The sequence below is a fragment of the Manis pentadactyla genome, chromosome X (genome assembly GCF_030020395.1).
Source record: "Manis pentadactyla isolate mManPen7 chromosome X, mManPen7.hap1, whole genome shotgun sequence".
Lineage (NCBI taxonomy): Eukaryota > Metazoa > Chordata > Mammalia > Pholidota > Manidae > Manis > Manis pentadactyla.
In genome coordinates, this window is record NC_080038.1 from 13,215,951 (window position 1) to 13,235,336 (window position 19,386).

At 43.3% G+C, this 19,386-nt stretch overlaps 1 protein-coding gene across 7 annotated transcripts in view; it reads right to left on the reverse strand.

Annotated features, from left to right (window-relative positions):
* Positions 1-19,386, reverse strand: part of RAI2 (retinoic acid induced 2) — a 347,676-nt gene that overhangs the window by 260,672 nt on the left and 67,618 nt on the right. The window contains exon 1 of one of the 7 annotated variants that reach the window (XM_057496072.1): positions 1,117-1,131. The exons of the other annotated variants lie outside the window; for them this stretch is intronic. The gene's annotated coding sequence lies outside the window, so the exon portion shown is untranslated. Of the gene's footprint in view, positions 1-1,116; positions 1,132-19,386 lie in introns of those variants that run through there. 7 annotated transcript variants of the gene reach the window in all.

Genomic DNA, 19,386 nt, shown 5'->3' on the forward strand with positions numbered 1-19,386 from the left:
ATGGGAAGGGTCCCCTTACTCATGAGTTAAAACTTTTGATGGAAATGAAGATGTCAAGATGAGATTCAGCCCCTCTAAATTTCTGAGGGACTTGAATATTTTGAGATTTCAAGAGTTCAACTGAAAGCGAACTTACTCCTGACTTCACACATTTCATAAAAGCAAATTATCACATCCTGCCTTTCCTTAACAGCGCACATATTGCTGCTTAGCAAACAATTTTTTCAGCTTCTGCAGGAGACAGGGCAAAAGCTGGGGATCACTGTAGAAAGATCCCAAGGGATGCTGGTTCAGCACAGGGAGACATGTGATCTGGAATGTTAAGTCCCTGTCAGATAGCAAGCAAAATAACACAATGACTTTACCTTTTATTTGTCAGGCAACTACAACTGGCAGAGGAGGAAATGTCCTGGGCATCCCTCATGCGCTGTGCTGACCAGCACACTGGGATAGATCTAGGTTCATAGTCCAACACAGAGCCCACGGAAGGCAGCCAGCCCTATGCAAGTAGGAGACCACCAGCTCTGCATTTTCCCTAAGATACTGAACATTGATGCTGCAACACTGTTGTTTAATTTCTCCCAGAGAGTTCTTTTGAAACATTTAAAAAATGCATTAATATCACTTGCAGGCAAATTAAGGTACAGTGAATAAGATAAATGAATAATAAAATTGGAGGAAAGTGTATGGGGATATTAATGTCCATCAGAAACATCCAAAGGGATAATTGCTGCTAGCTCCTTTAAAAAAGTAAAATCTTTTTCTCCTACAAGGAGACTGGGCTTTCTCAGCAATGAGATTCATAGAAAGAAATTGGCCATGCTGGGCTGTGAAGCAAAGAGTTAACTATTGGATATACAGAGGTTAAGAGCACACATCCTTTAAAGACACAAATCTGACTCCATCTAACCCTGAGTGACTTCGAACAAATTTCTTAACCTCTCTAAGACTCAGGTTTATCAGCTGCAAAATGGGGATGAGAAAGTGTCTCTTTACTGAGCTGGTGGTGCCGATGACCCAGGGTAATGCATACAGTAACCACCTATCATAAGCTCTCAATATTGTGTTTGCTATTATGAGACTTTTAGGGGTCCAGGAAAGGCTCAGGACACTCACAGTTCTGACCCCGATGACTGGCCCCTAGATGATCGCAGGAATTAGCTGGTCAGGAGATCAGTTCTGGGACATGACCTAGGCAGGAAGGAGCAGTCAGCGGCCTGGCTGTGGCAGGCCTGGTCCGCACACTGACGCAGTGGAGGGAGTCAGTGTGGTCTGAGTGCTCCTTGTCCTGACTCACTTGGCCGAGGGGCACAGGGGCTCCAGAGCCCCAGCTCTACATTTAGCCAGAAGGATTGCTCGCTTAGAGGAGGAACTGAGGTACCAGACTGCAAAGCACCATGCCTACAGGAGCCAGAGCCAATACTAATAGCACTGCCTTGTAGCTGTGTAATTGTCTACAAATATCTTTGCAAATATTACCTCATTTAATCCTTTCATCTGGGAAATGGAGCCCAAAATGCCTGTTATTATCCCATTGATCTAGGAAGTTACAGAGACTCTTAGAGGCAAAGTGACTCACCTCAGTGTAAACAGAAGGTAAGACATGAGTAAGACAAGTAAGGTAAGACAATAGCCAAAGCTACTGGCATGACAGAGTACTTGTTCCAGCAATAGTAGCTCTGCTAAGAGGCAGCAAAACTTCAGGGACTTAATACACAGATATGCATTTCCTGGTTCCGGAATAATCCAATGTGGGTATCCCCATTCACTGGGGAAAACAGGTCTCTATGTGATTCAGGGATCCAGGTGCTGGCACCTTGTGGCTCCACCACCAATATGTGGCTGGTTTGCATGAAGGGAAAAGAGTGTGGCAGAACACGTGGCAGGTTTCTGTGAGTCAGGCCTAGAAGTGATATATATAATTTCTGCTCACGTTCTGCTGGTTAGAACTCAGTGACATGGCCACACCTAACTACAATGGAACCCAGAAAAGAAAGACTAGCTGTGTGGCCCAAGAAGAGAACACAGGTATGATGAACAACACTGGCCCATCCCTGCCAGCCAGGAACCCACATCACCTTAATCCGAGTCCGGTGTTATTTCTATTACACTAGGTTCGCATGGTAATGGACTTTCGATGACTCGATGGATCTAACATGGCATAATCTAAGGTATAAAGGACATCTCTGCAGACCTGAACATGGCTTAGCACTGAGGGCCACTGAATGTTGGAAGAATGCAGGCTAAAAAGGTCAGTGGCAAGTTGAAGACACAGTAAAGACATGTGCCGACCCTGAAAGAAGGTTTCTTAGTTCCTGGAGATGTTCGGGAACATGCCTGTATACTATGTCAGCACTGCTGGGCCCAACGGCTGGAGCAAGAGCCACAAAATTAGAACGAGGGCATCTCGATGCTTTACTACCACCTAAATTAAGACAAAATGGGAAGTGATGCCATTAAGCAAGAGGAAAACTTGGGCTCTGGCTTTTCAGTCCAAACATTGGGCACTAATAAGAGCTCCTTGAGGTCAAGGAGCAGGTCTTTAATCCCTAAAACCCTAACACTCTGCATAGAGCTTGGCATAAAGTAGCTTCTCAATAGCACTTTGTTGAGTGAATGAAAGAAGGGAGAAATAAGTATACATTTAAGTTTATTTTGTTTCCACATCCCATCTTATGAAGCTCAACACTCCTTCACAACTGAATCAGTGAAAGCTTTGGAATTGTCACTAGTGTCGGTGAGTAGGCACCATCCATGCCCATTTAATGAATAATTGAGAATTAACAATGATCCAATTCCAGATTGCAAAATGAACTTTTCATGTTTTGATAAGTGCAGCTTAATGTGAATTATTTATTATATTTTGTGGTATATTTTGTAAAAGTAAGGAAGTAAGGAAGATTTAGTACTGTGAGTCACTGCCAGCTCTTTGATGGTAAACGCTGTTCCATGTCGGCATACTCCCTCCATCACTGCCTGTCAGATGCTTTACTGAGGGACAGCAGGGTGGTGAGGCCCAAGAGAAATACCAGAGCGGAAAGACTCCGTGGCCAGATTGGCAATGTCAGAAGAAAGAGAACCACCGAGAAGACTGTTTACCGTACTGACTTCCACTCCACATCAGCAACCTGGAAAGTGATTTTAATAATCTGTGTTACTAAAGGTGCAGGGGCAAAAATTTCACTGACACTTGAGCACTACAGCAAGCCTCTCACTAAGGGACATCCAGCCAATTGCTGGAACCCACCATGATATTCTGTGCCAGGAGAATTTTTTTTTTAATAATAACTGGACTATTTCAAAATCACGTTCTTAATTAACCAGAGTAAAAATTAAAATCCAAGTAAAGTTCTGACCCCAAATACATAACCTGAATCCAATCATGAGGAAGCACCAGACAAACCCAAATCAAGGAATATTCGATGAAGCCATGGGACTATATTCTTCCAAATAAATGTCATGAAACTTCACAAAGACAGATGACGAACTGGTCCAGATTAAAGGGGACTAAAGACATGACTACTGAATGCAATGTCTGTTCCTGAATTGGAACATGGGCTGTTTAAAAAAAATAACTGTTCCAAAGGACAGTATTGAAACAATCAACAAAATTTGAATATGGACTCTATTGAATATGGACTAGCTAATGGTGGTATATCAATGCTCAATTTCCTGAACTGGATAATTGCACTGCGGTTTTGTAAAAGAATGCCATTACATACTGAAATATTTAGAGGTAAAGGGTCACGATGTCTGCAAGTTAGTTTCACATGGCTCAGCAAATAATTACAAATAACAGTACAAGTAGACACATACAGAGAGATTTGGAGGTCTGTTAGAGTAAGTAGTGTTACCTTAACTTATACTCTGTCTCACCAATTACTTGGGCTTATTTGTCTTGTCTTCTGAAAAATGTTAATAAGTAAATGTAAATGAAAGTTTATGGAAGTTCATTACACTATTTCTACCATTTTCTTACAGGTTTAATTTTTTTTTCAAAGTAAAGGTTAAGAAGGACACACACACCACACACACACACATACACACACACACACACACACACACACACACACACACAAAAGACCCACATTCCCACTCAGTATCAGCAACTGTTAAGGAGCAGAATAGGTCTTTAACATTCCTAAGGTATTAACCACTGAATTCTTGAATTGTTTAATATCTATAAGACATTGCATCCCTTGTCAAATGCAGAAAAACATAACTTCCTGAGCAAGAATGTGTACGTGACAAGCAGAGAAAACGAAGCCACCTTGAGAGGTAGATACTAGCAATTGGCTGGATGTCCCTTAGTGAGACGCTTGCTGTAGTGCTCAAAATTCAAGCCCCACCAAAAATAGAAATGACTGTCAGGGTCACTCTCGAAGAGTTGGAATGGCAGTTATTGAATCTTCAGATGCCAAGAATCCACCTTATTTGGAAATCAGCAGGGGTTCCTTTTTGAGCTCCAGATATTTGGGGTTAGAATGTTTTGTTTGGGAAGTTAGACAGGTGGTTTAGGAGTCTCAGTGAGCTTTCCTAGATGAAGGGGCTGGACTGTTTGTGGGGGAGATGGTAAAGAGAGTCAAGGAATAGTTGGGGACTGATAATTTAAGGGGAAAACTAAATGGAGTTCAAATACAGTTCAGCTCGGCCTCCTCTTCCTGCCCATGGTCCAGCAGCAATTGCTTTCCCTGCAGAAAGGGACTGTTATGTGCACAGGGAACAAAGATGGAATTTATTGCACAGAGTTATCCATTGTATATAAGTTACTGTGACTAGATGAAAAGAATATGGTATTTCTAAGCCATCTGCCTAGAGAGAGAAATCGCTGTGTAGCAGGCAGTCTTTATAATGGTTTTTATTGTAATGGGATTTCTTTTTTATCGATGTCAGAGGTCAGATGATCTACCAGGTTTCCTATTGAATTTTGGATTTCTCCTTCCATAAGTCATTTTTCTGACGAGATTGGACAACTGGGTTATGTTTACCAGTTGGCATCTGCCCAGCAAGGTGAAAAACGTTATTAATTTGGGAAAATAGTCACATCACTCTTGCTAGAACCCATTCTGCTTTCTTTTTGCCTGCAGTGTTTTGCTTAAAGTCCTTAAAAGTGCCATTTAGGGCCTTTTGAAATCTCATCCTGAAGTATATTTCCAGTCCACACCCTTCCAACTCTGCCACCGCCCACTCCCATGCTGCAGTCACTAGGACTAGGTCCGTGCTCTTTCCTATTTTGTCTTCTAGAAATACATGCCCTGCCATCTCTACCTAATGAGCTCATATCTATCCTTCAAAGCCCAGCTCAAATATCACTTCTTCTGGAATACCTTCCATGACTCTTGATCCCTCCTTGATCTCAGGCACAATGAGTCACTTCCTTTTCTGTCCTCCAGTGGTAGCTTATTCAACCTTCTGTCCTCCAATGGTACCTTATTCAACCTTCATTGTCATCAATGATGATAATGTCATCATCATTCACACAGTCATCTAGAATTAAAATTTTTAACAACTTGGGGATTGAGATCCTACTTTATACATCTGCATTCTCTATACCCAGCACAATTAATGCTACATAGTACACAGGCATTCAAAAATGTGTGTTGAAGGAATGGCTCAATCAATGAAGCATTCAACAGCTAGAAAAATTCCAACTATGTGCACTGCCTCACTACAAGCTAAACACTCAACATGTATGAATACAGCATAACAGCCTCTGTTGACTGAGTGCCTACTTTCTGCTGGCATGATGTGTATATTTTATGTCACATAACTCTACTACATGATTATTATGTTCATTTTACAAATGAATAAACCAAGTTATGTAGGAATCCCCAGTGGCTGAGGTTCTCTCCTTTGTGTCCCTTTGGAAGATATTCTTCAACACCTTTGGGGCAAGAGGGATGGATTAAGGAGGAAATCTGGCCTCCATTCCCTTTCAGCCTATCCCAAAGGCTCTCCCTAGCATCCTCTTGCTGACCAGTGGCCACCGCTAGCTACTAAAGGTAGCTTTGACACAAATAATAATGGCACTCTGCAATCTCCTGGTATCAGTAGTTCTTGGAATCATAGTTTCTCTTCCTCATCACATTCTGATCCGATGATTTGACTAGATTTGGAAGCAACATTTCTAGAACATGCTATAGGCCATTCTGGAAGGCCTAACCATCAGAACTTAGGGTCAAGTCACATGTAAACTTTGTGGTGATTCTCTACAAGCATAGAGAAATGGTTTGGGCTTTTTAGTAATACAGGCTTTCCAGTTGAGCCTATCAGGACCATACTTCAAAGCTCTAGGAAACGCTAGCTCCCATTCATCACCCCTTCTCCATTACCTCTCATGCCTTTAGCTCTATATGCCATTCCACTAATGATCCCCTGCTACTCGGTAGTCAGAAATCTATTCTTCCTCTCTATGTGCCATTCATATTCCTCATCCAAGAAAGTGGCAGGGCCCTTTTTGGTGGCATCAATTGTTAATCAGATTCACACAAATGAAAACCGCTTGGAATTTGCCAGTTCACTTGGTAATACAAGTATTCAGAATGTAAAGGAAAACAAAGGCATAAATAGAAAACAACTGAAATCTCCATCTTCTACAATATTCACATATCTTAATAACAGCTAAATAACTGCAACCTTAGCTTGGTGGGGTTTTGTTTTTTTTTCACAGGAGGTTAACTTGCTTGAAAAAAAGAAGAGGAGGAGGAGGAAAGTAAAATGTAATTCACAGAAAGAAATCAAGCATTTATTTTAACCAACACATTATTCCTCTAGTTTATAGAACTGCTTCCTAATCCTCTGGTGAAAAGGTTTTAAGTGACTGATCCCAGAACTAGTCTCCTGGAAACCCCAGCCTACCACCAGTCTGGGGAACTTGGACTCATCTTGGGAAGAGTCCTCCTGTCTAGGTGCCCAGGGGCACAGTGAGGTGGTAACTACCTTGCATCTACTTTTACATGCAAAACTTCTATATATTTGAATAGACATTTGGCAAAGAAGACATGAATGGCCAAAAGAAACCTGAAAAGATGCTCAATGTCATTTGTCACCAGAGAAATACAAATTGACACTAAAATAAGACACCATTTCATACCCACTACAATGGCTATAATTTTAAAAAAACAGACAATAACAAACATGGGTAAGGATGTGAAGAAACTGGAACCCTCCTCACATTGCTGGTGAGTATGTAAAATAGTACAGCCAATATGGAAAACAGTTTAGTAATTTCTTCGAACTTAGAAGCAGAATTTACCCTACAACCCAGCAATTCCACTCCCAAGTACCTACTTCAGAGAAACGAAAACACACATTCACGGCGATTCACATGTAAATGTTCATCATAGCACTGTTCACAATAGCCAAGATGTGGGAACAACCCAGATGTCCACTGACCAGTGAATGGATAGGTAAAACGTGGCACAGTCATAACAACAGAATACTATTCAGCAATAAAAAGGGACAAAATAATGATACATGCGGAACATGAATGACCCTCGAAGGCATGACATTACGTGAAAGAAGTCAGGTGCAAGCAGCCACCCAGTTGATATGAAATGTCCAGAAAAGGCAACTGTATGGAGACAGGAAGCAGATTACAGGTTGCCTGGGGCTGGGAGCAGGAAGATGAAGCAGGCACAAAGGATCTTATGGGGGATGCCAGGAACGTTCTAAAACTGGAATATGGTGATGGTAGCACAACTCAGTAAATTTACCAAGAAGTCATTCAATTGTACCCACTGCACTGACCAGCTCTCCACCACTCTTAATCCCAAGGCCTGAATGGGCGTTTTGCAGGAATGCTGGGCCATCCAGGGGACAAGCTCCACCAAATGCCTGCTGAATCCCACCACAGCAGCCAAGCAGTTCTCACACACCCCTAGGCTGCGCTGGGATAGGTGCCCTGGGGTGGGGGTGGAGGGTGGGCTTCATGTGGGAAGGCCAGTTCTCATGGTCTCAGGCCATTGGCATCTTGCCTTATTTCAGGAATAGTGGTCCTTCTACTCCCCTCTCCCCATGATCCCAGCTGGCTCTGTTTTCTTTCTTAAAGAAGATATTTTCTGAGCATCACTATGTGTACTAGGTACTGCATATATTAGTGTTATCATTGACCAAACACTTTTATAGCACTTGGTCAGTGCCAGACACTCTTCTAAGTGCTTTACAAAAGTCGCCTCATTTAATCCTTGTAACAATGTGAGAATAGGTACACAATTATTATCTCCACTTTAACAGATGATGAAGGAGTGACTTGTCCAAGCTAGTAATGCAGAGCTGGGATTTGAACCCAGGTGACTGTGCTCTAGAGGCTGGGCTCTTAACTAGTATATACTAAACATACCATCGCATTTCATTCTCCTTCGTGAAGTCTGTGCTTCCATCTCATTTAGAAAGCAAGGAGACAGCTAGGATTGGACTGCAGACTTGCCATTCTCCAGCTGAAGTTTTTACTCCATTATACCGTCACTGCCTCTTCCCAGGCTTTTTCTCCTACACCAGCACTTCTCAAACTTGAGTGTACATCAGAATCCCCAGCAGAAATCCCCAGATTCCTGGGCCCCACTCTTACAGTATTTGATCGAGCAGCTCTGGGGCAGGGTCTGAGAACCCCCAGTTCTAACAAGTTCCCAGGTGATGCTGATGCTTCTGGTCTGGGGACCTCACTCAGAGAACCCCTTTCTACATCAATCCACTGAAACTAACCCCATCCCAGGAGGTTCTGTAAAGTGAATATATCAGAAAACTAGGTTTTACTATGAAATTAGCCATGGGCTACTCAGGCCAACACCAAGGGCTAAGAAGACTGGGCACACCTATTCCTCTTTTTGCCTTCCTGCATTTTTAGCTAAGTATGGACCACCCCCAAAGGATTCCCATGCACACTCAAGCTTGAGCTGCCGGCTCTCATTCACCTCTGAAAGCCTAGATTTCCTTGTGGAAATCTAAATTTCCCATTTGGCTTCCACTGGCTATTATATACTTGATAAAAACTCAAAATGCCTAATTTGTATTAACTGCTATGAGGCTTAATACAGAAAGGCCAGAGATCTGGGGTCCCACAGACTTGGGTGAAATCTCAGATCCTTTCACTGACACTGGAGACTAAGTATCACATGTAAATATATATGGTGGTGATAAGCATCTACCTCAGGGCTTTGGTGTGTTGTTACCTCTGGCTTGTAGAAGTGTCCAGCACGTATAGGCACTTAAGAGTTAGGACGTGACTAAAACTCAGTTAGGTAAGAAATGAATTCAACAGCATGGGAAACAGGCCTCAAATGACAATGGCCTAAACAAGACAGAAGTTTAGGTCTGACTCACATAGAAGGCCAAACTGATATGGTGGCTCCACTCAATAAAGTCATCAAGGGCGGAGGCTTCATCTCTCTTTTGGATCCATCTGCAAGATGGCTCATCCTTAGGCCCACATTCCAGCAAGCAGGAAGAAGCAGGACACATCATTTTTGCTCATATTCCATTTTCCAGAACTTAGTCATGTGGCGCCACCTACCTTCACAGGAGGCTGGGAAAAGTACCTAACTACAAATCAAGAGTTTTCTTGTTACAGAAGACAGGGAGAGTAGATAGAGGAGGACAATTTGCAGTTCCCATACATATATCTCTATATTTGATCCAGATGTGCTGGGATGCCAGAGAAGGAGGTAAAGAAACTGGGAAAAGGACAAATACAAACAAGGCAGAGTTGTAGTTCTAGGCAGCAACACAAGTCCTGAGAGAGGCTCAGTGTGTTGAGAGCAGGAAGCAAGGCAGAGTGACAGATAAACGACATCACGTCAAGGCCACAAGAAGGATCTGCCACTCAGCCAGAGGTCACTGAAGGACAGGCACCCAAGTATCTTCTAGCCTTGATGGGCTGAACCAGCCCATGGGGGTCCAGCCAAACTACAGGCAGGAGGGAGAGCAGGCAGGGACTGGAATGGGCAAGACTGTGACCTTCCCATGAGCCAGACGATCTTTTGTGACAGTAGTAATGGTGGACTTTCAACTGGTTCTGATTAGGTCCCTCTTGCTTCAGATTAAAGGCTTTCCCTTCACCCCCCTTTACCACCCCAAATGGCCAAAGTCCACAACCTGCCACTTGGAGGATAACAAGGGCCCAAGACCCTTGGCTGGTGGCTTGATGGGGGGTGCTGTTTGAGGACTGCTCAGCAATGAGCTTGCCACAGAACTCCTGACCCTCGAGGTGCAGGGCCCTTCCACTACTGGCCCCTCTGAGGTCCCAGGATGCTCCACTCCTCCTGTTCACATGCCTCTGCTTCTTCCTCTTCCTGCTCACCCCGGTGCCCAGAATTCCAGGGTGATACACTGGTGACCTGAGGAACTTCTAAGAATCCTGATGCCTGGGCCCCACCCCACACCAACTGAGTCAGAATTTCATCTCAGCCCCTCAGTCAGATTCTACTGACCCCAGGTGGGGCCTGGGCCTCTGTATTTTAAGAAGCTCTTCAAGCTACTCTAATGGGTAGCCAGGGTGGAGAACCACTGCCCTATGAGAAAATAAGTCATTCCTGAGAGCCAGGAAACAGATGAAAGTTCCATGAGTAGGCAATTGTTGGCAGAAAGGACATAAAATTTGGATCTCCCAGATGATTGGGTGCTAGGCAATAAACAAGCCCTTCTCTACTGTACAGTGCAAAGGAGTAGCCCTAACTAGGGGCCGCTGTTAAAATGCAAGTTCTGACGCAGGAGGTCTGGAGTGGAGGCTGGGAGTCTGCATTTCGGACAAGTTCCCAGATGCTGCTGGTGCTGCTGGTCCCCCACCACACTTTGAGTGGCAAGGCAGTAAGCTATGTGGCTTTCAGAATCAGGAGAGACAGAGAGTGACCGAGGGTAACACTGATGTCATCCCCAGTGCATAATTAGCTTTCTAAGTTCAGCCTCCACAGGCTCTTTATTCCCCCCACCCCAGTATTTGGCGAGCCCTAGCACTTCCAGGGTGCAGGGCCTTTGATGCAAGGTGGGGCAGGAATGCTGGCCGTGGCCCATTTGCTTCTGGGCTCCCCTGTAATAGTTCCCTCCCGTCATCTCTGCCTCTGGGTTTCCTGGGCGCAGACTCAGACAGTGCTTCCTCCCACCTTTGGTCCTGCTCACGCTAGACTAGGACTCAGGGCTTGGGCCTGACCTCCCTCGCCTTGTCCTCAGTGCTGTGTGGCCCCTGTTTCCATGCCTATGTTGAACTCACTCCTCTCCTGGTTTTTCAAGCTGCCACCAATCCTGGTCCACCAAATCCCGATTCTCTGGTCCTAAACTCACCTTGTTTAATAGACTGACTCAGTCAGGTTCAGAGTTCTGTGCCTTTAAAGCCAACAGAGACTTTTCAGAACCTTCAAAGATCCAAGTAAATCCCAAAACTGCGCAGCACAATTCCAGGATGACCTTACCAATTCCTCCTCTCCCATCTCCATTCACATCAATCCTGATTCTCGATGTGTCCCAAAAACCTTGCTCTTCCCACTGAAACTTATCGCTGCTCATTGGACCTAAGGTCCAATGACTTGGCTTGGCCTTCCTGTCTCTCTGTTGCATCTGGTATCTAGCCTCAGCCTGTTCCGTGTCCAGCCCCAATACACCCACCTTGGCACTGACCACTTGAAGCCCCACTACAGAAGCCACGAAGGGACAACTGCACAGCACCAGCTGCCATCACTCTGTTAGCCTTCACCTGACAGCACCATCTCTTTTACCTACAGAATCCTGCCAGGTAGAACAAGGCACTACCAACTTAATGGGGTAGTCATTTCATAAAATATACAAATGTTGAATCATTATGTTGTATGCCTGAGTCTAACATCATGTTAGATGTCAATTATATCTAAACGTTTTAAAGATATAAATAAATAAATGAGAAATGTATGTTAAATGCCCGACATATTTTTAAGTGTCCTATTCAATGGTGTTTAGTATACTGGCACATTTTTAATGTTTAGAAATATTAGATGTTGTTGTTATTGGTGTTATTATTGGTGTCCCATAATCATGAGATTGTGAGCTCCTTAAGCTTATGCCTATTCATTTCTGAATCATGGTAACACCTAGTACTATCCTTTGAACTTCAGGGGTGCTAAATAAATGATGTCTGCATAGTCAAAGAAAAAAGAGATGTGAAATACACACACACACACACAATGGAATACTATTTAACCATGAGAAAGAAGGAAATCCTGACATTTGCAACAATATGGATGGACCTTGAGGATATTATGCTCAGTGAAATAAGCCAGACAGAGAAAGACAAATACTTCATGGTATCACTTTTCTATGGGATCTAAAAAAGTCAAAGTCATAGAAACAGAGAGTACAAAAATGGTTGCTAGGGCTTGGGGCCGGTGGGTAATAGGGAGTGGCTGGTAAAGCGTACAAACTTTCAGCTCTAACATGAGTAAGGCCTGAGGGTATAATGTACAGCAAGGTGATTACAGTTGATAACCACTGTGTTGTACAATTGAAATTTACTAAGAAAGCAGAACTTAAACGTTCTCACAAAAGAAACATTTAAAAAGACAAATCTGTGAGGTGACGGATGTGTTAATTAACTAAATCGGGGAATCCTTTCACAATGTATATGTATATCACATCATCACAATGTACACTTGAAATATCTTACAATTTTGTCAATTATACCTCAGTAGAGCTGAAAACAAACCTCAGTTCAACCTTGACTATTTTAAAGGTGCCAAACCCACAGTGACCATTTATAAACTACATTTAACTAGAAAACAAAAGAGAAAGTTTAAAAGTAATCTCCCAGCAATCGCAAACACAGAATTCGTACACACACACACACACATAAATATATAAAATCATGTGTGCTTATTCAATAACCTCTCATTTTACTACTGTGTCTGGAAGAAAGACGGGGAAATTAAAACAGAGATGCAAATCCCCCACAATTCCAAGACGTAAGTGGACACTCGATGGGGATATGAAGAAACGAACCTACAAATGAATCAAATCTTTGGTCGGCCTGATATTCAAAAACCCAGAGCAGAAAAAGCAGTTCTGAAAGTTTTAGAATAAAAATGAGAAAATCAAAACAAAACACAAAGAGGTGGAGATGATGCAGGGTGAGGCTCCTCTTAGCAGTGTAGATGATTCCTGGAGAAAGCCGTATAGGAGCCCAAATACGCTATGTTACCAACGATCCGAAATAGGGAGAAAAGAGCTCTCAGAAAATTACCACATAAAACACCACAACTCCCCAAATACCCAAAGTAAAATTAAAAACCTCAGTTAGGGAAGGGCTTTACAGCGAGAACTTGGTGGGGCGAGGGGATTTAGGCAGCAGTCAACTTGAGTTTGAGAGGCCTAGGCTGGCCACATAGGCATGTTTACATTTTCCCACACTGCACGGTGCTGTGAATTACGGTCAAACTCCAGGTCCCCAGGCGCAAAGCGGGACACAACATGCCCCTTCCCCTGCTTCGAAACAAGTGCATGGAACAGGCTCTCACTGAATTGTCCCTCACCTCCTTCCTCCCTGGTACCCACCCTCCAGATCCCCCGGGAGCAAAATTTAGGATCTCAGTCATTGAAAAGCTCACTCTTTACCAATCAGAAGAAAGACTGCAATGGAAAAACAGCTTCTTTATCCTGGCTGGTTCTCAGCTTTTACAAGAGTCTGTTTAGAGTGGAGTATAAATTAACCCAAGAAATTGAAATCGGATATAGCTCAGGCCTCTACGGGTGACCCAAGTGGGCGGTGATCAGGGAAAGGCTGCCCAGTCTTGTCAGAATTCTGGGAGGGTTTGTGAGCAGGGGCGGAGCATGAGCAGACAACCCCAACGCAGTCAGCCTCCTGCCTCCTCCTGGCCCTCTGGCCTTTCCCCACGGGGCCTGCAGCCACCAGCCTGGATGAAAGCGTGCAGCCTCCTGCCCCAAGCTGCCGTCTGCCTGTCCCCAGGCTAGCTTTCAGCTGCTGAAATCAGAGGGACCCTTTGGAATTGCTAACGCCAAACTTCTTCCTTCACACAGAGAGAATTCAGAGCCTGCCAGAGCCAAAATTACCAAGTACACAGAATTCGTCTCTTTGCAACCCCTCTCCCTCTTTTCCAGCTAACATTTGCTCTTTAATAGCTGCTTCTGAGCCTCACTGCCCCTCACTCCCCATGATATAATGAGAAGGCTACCTCCTCAGTCCCGCACGGGCCCTGGCACAGTGACCGCTGCGTGCTGCAAGCCCTCTCCTTGAGGGTCTGCAGGGAAGCCCCATTGAGAGAGAATACCGTCCATGCACATGCGCTTCCTCAAGTGGCCAGCAGCCCTCTGGAATGGAATCCTCCAGCACGATCCCGTGAACGCATTCATTCCCAGATTAAACCCCCAGAATGCACAGGCAAAATAAATTTTGCCGATAGGAGAATGGATATACTTTCTGGGATGCAGACTCTTTCACCAATCCCAGGAGCTGTTCCAAAGAGGTAACAGTGAAAGTGAAAAGTGAAACCCTGCTTGGCAGACAAGAGCACCGGCTTCTACTGCTGCGACTCCTCCTCACCTTAACAAGATCCTGGAGGAACAAAGGACCCCCAATCAAGGCTATTTAGGAAGGAGGCAATCCGTCAAACCCTTTAACTGAAACACTGGCTCTAACTCAGCCCTTGGAGACAAAGACTGCCAATTTGTTCCTTTTTCCTTCCTTCAGTATTGATTGGGGGGCTTTTATTTGCCCGGTACTATGCTAGTTCTGGGATGGAACTGCCAATTCACGGAGGTCACGGCCAAGCAGAAAGGACAGGCAAAAGAGAGAAGCTTGGGGAGAGGTTCAGTGTGGCGGGAGGCCCCCTCCCAAATCAGAAACTCTTCAAGTGAGGTCTTGCATCTGTGTTTTGACAAGCCCTGTGGGATTCTGATGCACTCAAGTTTGAGAACCACTGCTCTCGGCAGAAAAATTCATGACTTTCCAACCTGTAAGTCCCTTAGTCCCTTAACGTGGGCTTTACACACACAATTTCATTTTATAGTCCCAGGGGATAATAATAGCCTGCAAGGTAGAGATGTATTGCTTAAGATAATGCTAGCTGCTGTAATGAATAAACCTATAATTTCAGTAGCTTATCACAATAGAAATGCATTCCTGGCTCACATTATAGTCCCACACAGGCATCCATTTTGGCAGCAGCAGGAGGAGGGACTCTGCTCTACCAGTTACTGAGGGACCCAGGCTAATGGAAGCTTTACCATCTTCATCATCAGGCTTCCAAGATCAGCTGGGAGTCAACAATGAGCCAGCAGGTGGGAGAGGAGAGTGTGGAAAATACACCCCTTCTTCACAGGCACCTCAGCCAAGAAGTGACACACATCACTTCTCCTCCCATTTCATTAGCATCATACTGGCCTCACCTAGATGCAAGTGGTACTGGGAAGTGTAGTCCCTGCCTGGGAAGTTGCTTTCCAGTCCCAACTGCATACTCTAGAAGGGTTGTGTAAATGTGTGCTGGGCATCTGGCATCTCTACCACAGAAGCGGTTGCAGTTTTGCAGATGAACCAAGGTTTGGCCAGATTGAGAATTCACTGGAAGTCACACAGCTTATAAAGCTGGAGTGAGATTTAACCCACAGTCTGTCTAACTCCAGAGCCCTGCTCATTAGAATGCCTCATCATAATGTCCACGGTCACCCTCTGTGCTAGGCTGACTGATGCGCCCTCCCTCAAACGCTGTCCACATCTTAATCCCTGGAACCTGTTGACTCTGTCACCTTACATGACAACAGGGACTTTACAGATGTGATTCAGCTCAGAATCTTGAGGAGATTATCCTGGTGGAACCAATGCAATCACAAGAGTCCTTATAAGAAGGAGGCAAGAGACTGAAGATCCGAGAGAAAAAAAGGAGACGTGACAATGGAACCAGAGGGTGGAACGGTGCGGACGGAGGAAGATAGCCCAAGCCAAGGAGTGCAGGCCACCTCTGGAGGCCAGAAAGGGCACGGAAACAGATTCTCCCCTGAAGCCTCCAGAAGAAACCCAGCCCTGTGACACGGTGATTTTACACTTCTGGCCTCCGGAGCTGTAAGGGAATAAATCTGTGCTGTTTTAAGCCACCCAGTTTGTGGTAATCTGTTACAGCAGCCCTAGGAAACTAATAACCCTCTCAGTATTCTGATTTCAGTTGGATAACTGGGTAGCAGACCCCCTTTGGCAGGGCCCTGCTATCTCAACCCTCCATTTTTCCTCAGTCCCACCCAAGATGTCCTGGCCTCCCTGTGGCCTCCCAGTTCACTTAGGAGGGACAGAGCTGACAAGGAGAATGACATGTGCCCATATTACCAGAACTTGACACACAGCCAAGATGTCAATTAAACATCATTTTGAAAATACTAAAAGAAATAACTAACATTTTTAAAGTTCTTGAAAACGTCTATTCATGCTAAAATTTTTTTTAAGCTGAAAAATTAGGAATGGAGGGAAAGGTCGTCAACTTGAAAAAGAACATCTACCAAAAACCTACAACTAACATGGTACTAAATGGTGAAAGACAGAAAGCTTTCCCTCTAAGGTTAGGGACAAAACAAGGATGTCCTCTCTCACTGTTCTTATTCAACACAGTCCTGGAGTCACAGCAAGCATAATAAGACAAGAAGAGGAAATAAAATGCGAACAGCTTAGAAAGAAAGATAGAAAACCAGTCCCTGTTTGCAGATGACATGGCTGTCTAATGGAAAATTCCAAAGAATCTACAGAAAAACCTCCTAGAACTAAGAAGTGAATACAACAAGGTTGTAGATACAAGATAGGCACACAAAACTGATCACACCATTTATATAAACAATAAACACAGAGACCAAAACTGAAAACGTAATACCATTTACACTCACTACAAAGAAAATGAAATACATAGGTATGAGCTTAGAAATGCATGTTCAGGATTTGTACTCTGAAAATTACAAAATGCTGATAAAAAAATCAAAGAAGACCTAAAGAAATGGAGAGACATATCATGCTCATAGATTAGAAGACTAAACATAGAAAGATGTTGATTCTCCACAAACTGAAATCTATAGGCTTACTATCAAAATCCCTGCAAGGTTTTTCTGTAGACACAGACAAGACTATTCTAAAGTGTATAGGAAAAGGCAAAGAACCAAAGTTAGCTACAACAAATTTTAGAAAGAATTAAATGGGAGGAATCACTTTACCTGATTTTAAGATTTACTATACAGCTACAGTGATCAAGACAGTGTGATATTGGCAGATATAGACACATAGATCAATGGAACAGAACAGAGTACCCAAAAATAGGGCCACACAAACATGCCCAACTAATTTTTGACAAATTTTCAGAAACAATTCAATGGAGTAAAGATAAACCTTTCCACACAGGTACTGGAGAAATGGGACATCCACAGGCAGAAAAAAACCAAACCTCAACCTAAGTTTTACTTAAAAAAATTAACTCAAAATGGATCATGGACTTAAAAGTAAAAACAGAAAACTATAAAACTTTTAGAAAAATACTTGGAGGATAAAATACTTGGGATCTAGGCCTAGGCAAAGAGTTCATAGACTTGGCAACAAAAGCACAGTCCATAAAAATATATATATATAAAGCAGACCTCATAAAATTAAAAACTTTTGCTCTGTAAAAGACTCTGTTAAGAGGATGAAAAGACAAAGTATGGACTTAGAGAAAATATTTGCAAACCACATATCCAACAAAAGATCTATATCTACAATATATAAAGAACTTCCACAATTCAATATTTAAAAAAAAACCAATTAGAAAATGGGTAAAACACACATCCAGACATTTCACCAAGGAGAAATTACAGATGACATATATGCACATGTAAGGACATTCAACATCATTAGCCATTAGAGAAATAAGAATTAAAACCACAATCAGGTATCATTGCACACCTACTGAAATGTCTAAAATAAAAGAGTGAAAACACTAAATGCTGGTGAGGATACAGAGAAAACTGATCACTCATACATTATTGGTGGAAATGTAAAATGGTACAACCACTCTGGAAAACAGTTTGGCAGTTTCTTATGAACCTAGATATGCATTTACCATACAACCCAGAATTGCGCATACCCCAAAGGAACAGAAACTTGGGTTTGCTCCAAAACCTGTATGCAAATGTTCATAGCAGCTTTATTGACAACAGAGTCTATTCCCAAAGATGGGAAGCAACCCAAAGGTATTTAAATAGGTGAATGGTTAAACAAACTGTGGTGCATCCACACTGTGGACCACTACTCAGCAACAAGAGGAATGAACTATTGATGCGTGCATCTGCTCCAATGCACCTCAAGGGGATTATGCTGAGTGAAAAAGCCAGTCTCAAAACACTCAAACTGTGATTTGATGTACACAACATTCTTGAAATAACAAAACTATAGAGAGGAGAACACAGTGGTTGCCATGGGCAAGGGATTATAAGGGATTGTCTTATGGCTACAAAGAGGCAGCACAAGGACGCTTGATGATGATGGAAGAATTCCATTCATGATATCGTGAGGGCAATTACACGAAGCTACACATGAGGTGAAATTTCATGAAGCTACACACACACACACAAGTACAAGTTGAACTGGTGACATCAGAATAAGCTCTGGGTTTGATATTGTTCTGTAGTTAGGCCATGATCATACAGTAGTCAGTACTCTGCATTGTGTGATACGGTACTATAGTTAAGCATGGATGGTGGAGGTGGAGTGTAGGATGCACGGGATCTTCCTGTACACATCTTTGCAACTTCTTGCGACTCCATAATTATTTCCAAGTAAAATATTTACAAATAAACCAAAATAAGAAAGCATTCTTGAGTGCTTATAAAATGATGTCATGAGCATGGTTTGATCTCATACAAGCCTCACAATTACACAGGAGGGTGAATAGGGCAGATTTCAACCCTGCTGTACACACGGGCAGTGAGATGCAGATGACCAGTTACCAAGGTCAACCAGTTGCTAAGTGATGGTGAAAATAGGTAGTTGACCTCACCCTTGATGATCACCCAATCCATGCCCTCTCCCTTTTTCCCACATAGCAGGCATGAATCTTAATGTCAGCAATTCAACTATACCAGAAATACCCCATTTCCTTGTATTCTTTGAATCAAAGTACATCAGGCTTTAAGTACCCATTTCATCATGCTTGTAATAGGAAGTCCAATTTTTGACATTATTAGGTTCCCTCCCCTGCCCTGGAGTCACACAAAGCTCTGGGAGGCTTCTGAGATACCGAGGAAATAAGCAAAGGACATCTTCGATTTACAGTGATATCAGCTACCATAATCATTGTCTTAGCACACATGGTACATAGAAGTCCAGGTACCTGAGGTTCTGAAGCTTACCAAGGCACATTGCCCTGGAGCGTAAAGATCTCCAAGATGCTAAAGGAAGGGACAACTCAAGAT